At 38.5% G+C, this 6,907-nt stretch overlaps 1 long non-coding RNA gene across 1 annotated transcript; it reads left to right on the top strand.

Annotated features, from left to right (window-relative positions):
• The first annotated feature begins 5,022 nt into the window (after positions 1-5,022).
• Positions 5,023-6,637, top strand: LOC143721990 (uncharacterized). Its single transcript, XR_013196815.1, has 3 exons — positions 5,023-5,527; positions 6,012-6,442; positions 6,580-6,637. It is a non-coding gene; the product is annotated as an uncharacterized LOC143721990 (long non-coding RNA).
• The last annotated feature ends 270 nt before the right edge of the window (positions 6,638-6,907 follow it).

Raw genomic sequence — 6,907 nt, 5'->3', positions numbered from 1 at the left:
GAAAAAGAGATCTAGTTACATTCATAGCAGGGGTGATTAATAGCACTGCAGAAGTTAAATCAAAAAATGAAAAAATCCAGTTGATAGTTAAAGCTGCAGTTAATCATTTAGGACTGGTAGGACTGACGTGGGAAGAAGTAAGAGAGAACCTTACTATTCAGTCAAGTCAAGAAGCGTCATGGGTTGGTTAATCATTTTAATGGTAATTCTTTTACAATGGAATGCTAGAAGCTTAATGGCGAATGGTCAAGAATTTAAGCATTTCATAAATGAATTGGAAGAGAAACCAGATGTGATGTGTATACAGGAAACTTGGCTGAAACCAAGTCTTGATTTTGTAATTCATGGATAAACTGTGTTAAGGAAAGATAGGATTGATGGAGGAGGAGGTGGGTGTGCAACATTTATAAAGCTTGGATTGACTTATAGGTTAATAGAAATGGGAGATGAGCAGGAAAATATAGCGGTGGAGGTGTGGGAAAGAGGGGAGGGGATAAGTGTTATTAACTACTATAACCCGTGTAAAAGGCTGATGATTGATAATTTATTAAGTATTCAAGGTCAGGATAGACAAAAAGTAATTTGGTATGCAGACTTTAATGCTCATAGCCCTGTGTGGGGGGGGGAACAAACAGATGCAAATGGTAAGATAATTGAAGAATTGATGGATGAAAGAGAATTGGTTAGTCTGAATGATGGAAGGGGAACTAGGGTAAATTTAGTAACAGGAATGGAATCTGCATTAGACTTAACATTAGTGTCTAACACTTTGGCTGGAAATACTAGATGGGAGGTATGGCTAACAACTACACTGGGTAGTGATCACTACCCAGTTTTATGCAGAGTAGGTGGGAGGCAAGAAATAAGGGTAGAAGAAAGGATCCCAAAGTGGATATTTGGAAAAGCAGACTGGGATCAATTCAAGAGGGTGACTGAAGAAATAATGACTAGGATTGAAACAGCAGGAAGTATAGAGGAGATAAGTAACCAAGTTACGTCAGCAATCATAATGGCAGCGGAAGAAGCTATTCCTAAAGGGAAAAACAGAGGTAATCGGAAATTGGTGCCTTGGTGGAATGAAGAGTGTCAAAAGGCAGTGAGGAAAAGAAATAAAGCGTTTAAACTAGTAAAGAGGGATCACAACATGCAGTCATTAATTCAGTATAAAAAAGCACAGGCAGAAGTGAGAAGAACTATTCGGCAGGCAAAGAGGGCAAGTTGGAGTAAATTTTGTGGTGAAATTGGAAGGTCAACACCGGTGGGTAAGGTATGGTCTATGATAAAGAGGATGGGTGGAGATAGGAGACAGTGGGAGTACCCAGTATTGACATTAGAGGAGGAGATAGGTGTCACCAATCTAGAAAAGGCAGAAATATTGGCAAAGTCGTTTACAAAGATACACAGTTCGGAAAATTTATCAGAAGAAGAGAGAAGGAGAAGGTCAGTAACTTTAAATCAAAATATGCATGCGTTAAATAGGAAGGAAGAGACTGGTAGTGACATTGATGAGCCTTTTTCTCTGGCGGAATTGGTTAGAGCGATTAAAAGAGCAAAGCCTACCTCTCCAGGAAAGGATCAGGTATGTTATGTAATGTTAAAACACCTTGGGGAAAGATCACTATTTAAGTTACTGGAACTTTTTAACAAGATATGGAAGGAGGGAAAACTGCCAGTTGCATGGAAAGAAGCAGTAGTGGTTCCAATTAGGAAACCTGGCAAAGATCCAAGTAAACCCATAAGTTATAGACCAATTGCTTTAACATCTAACTTGTGTAAGATAATGGAGAGGATGATAACAGAGAGATTGTCGTATGAAATGGAGAAAAGAGGATTACTGGTAAGTTGTCAGAGTGGTTTTAGGAAGGGAAGGAATACAATGGATTCAGTAGTGAGATTAGAGACTGAAATAAGAAGGGCACAAGCAATTAAAGAGACTGTAGTTGCAGTATTTTTTGATATTGAAAAGGCTTATGATATGTTGTGGAAGGAGGGGCTATTAATCAAGTTGGATAAAATAGGGATAGGTGGGGATTTGTTTAACTGGATAAAAGATTTTCTGTTTGGTAGGAAAATTCAAGTGAGAATAGGGGCAGAAGTGTCAAGTCAATATGAGGTTGGGAATGGGACACCTCAAGGAAGTGTGATAAGTCCTTTGTTATTTATTATAATGATAAATGATGTCTTTGCAAATGTTTCAGAAGATATTGGAACATCATTGTTCGCAGATGATGGGGCAATGTGGAAAAGAGGAAGGAACATACAGTACACAATTAGGAAGGTAAAGAAAGCAATTGATAAAGTGGTAGAGTGGGCTTATGACTGGGGATTTAGGTTCTCAATAGAAAAGACTCAGACAGTCTTTTTTACCAGGAAAAGAATTCAGGAAGAAGTTAAGCTAATGATGTATGGGAGAGAGTTGGAGAGGGTAAGTTCCATTAAGTTTTTGGGAGTGATTTTAGATGCAAGGTTGACGTTTGCAGAACATATAAAGAAAATGGAAGACAAGTGCAAAAAAGTAATTAATGTGATGAGATGTTTGACAGGAAGAGAGTGGGGAGCCAGTCGGTCATCGCTTAAGAGTATATATGTGGCTCTAATAAGATCAGTGTTGGATTATGGTAGTATAGTGGTTGGGTCTGCAGCTAAGTCTCTTTTAATGAGGCTGGAGGTTATTCAGAATCAAGCTTTAAGAATTTGCTGTGGTGCTTTTAAAACGTCTTCAGTACCTGCCATACAAGTGGAAATGGGAGAACTGCCACTGGAATTAAGAAGGATTCAATTGATGGCTAATTACTGGGCTGGATTGCAGGGCCATAATGACTCGCATCCCACGAAAGCAGTATTGCAGGATTGCTGGGAAAATGGAAGAAAGTTAAAGGAAAACTTTGGTCGGATTGGAAATAATGTAGCAAAAGAGTTAGAAGTATTTAATCTTAGAATAAGCCCTACGGTAGTTTTTCCAGAGATTGCCCCTTGGAAGATGACATGGCCTGAAGTAGACTGGTATGTGCTTGAGGAAAAAAGGAAGGGAAAGGAAGAAGTTAATCTGAAAAGTATATTTAATAACAGAGTAGGTGGAAACTATAGTGAATTTATGCAGATTTATACGGATGGTGCTAAAAAACCAGAGACGGAAGAAACAGGGTTTGGGGTGGCAATTCCAGGGAAAGAAGTAGAAATGAGTATAAAAACATCTAATAATTTAGGGGTATATTCTGTAGAGATGTTGGCAATTTTAAGTGCTTTGCAATGGGTGGAAAAGGTAAGACAGGGAAAGGTTTTAATATGCTCTGATTCTTTATCAGTCTTGGCAAGTTTAAGGTCATTCCATTCAAAAGCTCGGCAAGATATCCTGTATGAAGTACTTCAATTAAATACAAGATTAAGTCATATGGGATGTCAGGTTAAATTTATGTGGGTTCCAGCACATGTTGGTATTACAGGTAATGAGATAGCAGATAGGCTGGCTAAAAGGGCGCTAACAAAAGGGAATGTAGAAATGCAGGTTTATATTAGTAAAGCAGAGGTTAAAAGCATAATTTGGGAGAAAATAAATAAAAGGTGGCAAGAGAGGTGGGATAGAGAGAAGAAAGGGAGGCACTTATACCAAATTCAGAGAAATGTTAAAGAGGATAGGGTGGGAAGTGGGAATAGGAGAGAAGAGGCTGTGATGACGAGGTTAAGGTTGGGACACTGTTCGCTGAATAAAACACTAAAGATGATAGGGAAGCACCCGACAGGGTTGTGTGAGGGATGTCAAGAAGATGAGACAGTGGAGCACATAATTATGAGGTGTAGGAGATATGAAATGCAGAGGCAGGTGATGAAGAATAAGTCGAGGCAGATTGGGGTGCAAGAGATTACATTAAAAGGGTTATTAAGAGCAGTAAATGGGACGCAGAATAGAATATTGATGTCTTTTTTAAGGGAGGCGGGAGTTTTCAATAGGATTTAATTGATAAATAAAGTTTGTTGTGTATGTGAGTGTTTATATGAAGAGAATTAAGGTTATGTAAGAGTAGGAAAGAGAATGGACAATGATGTTTTGTAATTATTGTATCTGATCCACACTCCGGAGTAGAGGGGGCGGTAATGCACCAAAAAGCTGGATGCCAACCGCCGTAAAATTGAAAAGAAGAAGAAGAAGAAGGAAAGCTGTGGACCCGCCCCTCCTTTGAGGAGTCACAGGAACAGGAAATGGTGAGTAGGCAGCATGTGGGGTAACTGTTTGCAATGTGGGAATAAATACAAATTTGAAATAATAAATAACAAAAATGCATAACTAAAAACTTGTCTGTGTGGTTAATGAGAAAATCAAAAAGAAACTATAGTAGACATAACATGTTGTGAAGACCACTGATATGTGCACCTATCTGCAATCAACTCCAACAGCATATCTTAAACTTATTATAAATGAGTATTATAGAATAATGAAGCTAAGGGACTGCACCATAGTCATCAGAAACACAAAACCCTAAATAACAAATGTAAAGAAACATAAGCCCACAAACAATTTGTAATGACTACGACAGTGATGACAACATTTTAGCTCCCGTCATCACACAGACACATAATAAAATTTGTCAGTTAGTTAATTGCACCCGCTTCGGATGTTATCACCCGATTGAATGGACATTATCAGTGGTTTTCGGCCCATTCGTATGGGCCAGTAGGGCCCTACTGTGCCTCAGGTGCAGTAGGTTGTTATCTATTCAAATCGCTGATCAGCATCATACAGGAAGACTCTCGATCCAGTCCCCCAGGAATACAGTCCGCCGCCAGACCTCAAACCTCCAGCGACTTTCATTTAAAATGACAGAAAGTGAAGAAATTTTCAACTGTTACTATTTAGTTTATGAGCTAAAAAAACATTTAAAAAAAACTGTTATATTAAAGCTATAATAAGGTAACATAACATATTTTTAACGAAATACCAGATATTGTTTTTATTGATTTTATTTTTTTTTCATTTGCATTTACTGTCTTTACCGGTCAAGCTAGCATTACAGTTTACTACAAAAACGTTGTTGTTTTTTTAATCGAAACAAAACTGTTAGTATTACTAACAATTTAGATTGCCCCATGGCTAACTGAGTTAAAAGAAGTTAGCAGATGAGGGGGAAAAACGATTTATTACACCGTGAGTTTCCTGTAAATTAACGTTAACCATACCTCTTAGCCTTAAAGGCGTTCGGTGTAATGACTAATGTTACACTGTACATATATTTTGTATCTGCTTCATACAAACTCTTCATTTAGGCTATATCATGCTCGTATATACCTACTGTATATAGTGATAGTGATATCAGGTTTGTGGTAGCTCTATTTTGATTTATGTAAGCTAGCAACAACAACAGGCTAACAAAAATGCATTACTTGAATTAACCTTGAACTTGAAACATAAAACCTATACACAGCTTTCTATCCGTCTGCTTTCCTTCTTATGTTTCTCTGTACTTGACTTTGTCGATCTCATTTTACAACTTTTGATTCCCAGATTAGGAAAAACTGTTCCAAGATTGCAGTGGTAAGTTTGTTTGATTTATTATCTATCTAGTTATGTATATATGTCATGGTCTCCCGGGTTTTTGGTGTTCTGTTCCTTTTGTGTTAGTTTTGCCTTAGTCTTGTTTCCTGTTTTTAATGTTGTTGGTTCATTCTCTTGTGCATTATGTCCTGTTACTTCCTGCTCCTTGTCACACCTGGTTTCTGTCTCATTGTTAGCCGCTCAGTGTAGAGCGGCTAACATACATATACCCCTAGGTTTCTTTATTTCCCTGCCAGATCCATGTTGCTTCCCCCTGTGTCTTCCATGTAGTCTGTTACATTTATTAACAGACTACTTTACCTGCCTGCCTCCTGACTTTGTTGCTGCATTTAGGTCCTCACCATCCACAACTCGTGACATCTAGGCCTATGTTTTAATACATCATGCACATTAAGGAACAAAAATCTAGCTTTTGTTGTATCCATTAGTCATGCATGTGTCTTTATTGCCTTTTTTTTCCCAGAGATGGGAAAAGCATTGAAAGGCACACGGTTAAGAAACATCAAGATAAAGGTGCTGAGGAGGAATTTCAATGGATGTGTAAAGGTTCATTAACTTACACATAAAGACATCCCCAAGCCCAACTCCCAACAAACAGGCCTTTTGAACTCCACACTTGTTCTATCAGAACAAGATGAAGCAGCAGGCTGTAGTTCATCTTCTGAGACTGCATACAGTAAGGCAAAGACGAGAGAGCTAAATGCCTGGGATGCAGTTGAGGAGGACATACTCAAAGTTTCATTTGAAACGTCAGCACCAATCTCTTCCAAGTGTTCTGTCTGCCAACGGCATGCTGATTATAGGTGCTTGGAGTGCAACACCACGGCAGTCCTTTGTGAAGCCTGTCTGAGGAGGACTCACCACAATTCATTGCACGTCCCTTATAAATGGAATGTATGAACAACAGCATTCACTCACACATATACATATAGCAAACTATTTGTAAATCTTGTTTTTGCACAATACTACAATTTGTGTTGTCTTGAATTACTCATTTCCAAAACTATTAGTTAAAGTTATCTTTCTTTCAGAATTCTTCTTATGAACCAATCTACCAGGGGCTATTCCTGTATTTACCCGAGGGCCATGCTGTGTACAGGAAAGATATAAAAGTCATTGTCAACCAGGGACGTGCACAGGGGGGTTGCTCAGGTTGCCCGGGCAACTGCCCATATGCCCTTCTCGACTCAGGTGGCCCTTCCGAGAAAAAAATAATAAAAATCGTACAATGGCTGCAGAATTTCACATAGGCCTAGATACATTTTTTATTTTTATTTTTTTTAAATCGCAAAGCCTCATTCACTTCCATTCGTGCACCGAAAGTGAAAGTCAGTAAGGGAAGGGCAAACTGTTTACGTG

This window comes from Siphateles boraxobius, unplaced genomic scaffold (assembly GCF_051911475.1).
Source record: "Siphateles boraxobius isolate OS27281-9 unplaced genomic scaffold, OSU_SipBor_1 66, whole genome shotgun sequence".
In the NCBI taxonomy this organism is placed as follows: Eukaryota; Metazoa; Chordata; class Actinopteri; order Cypriniformes; family Leuciscidae; genus Siphateles; species Siphateles boraxobius.
Note: the sequence above shows the minus strand (reverse complement) of the source record. Positions and strands in the feature narration are given on the sequence as shown.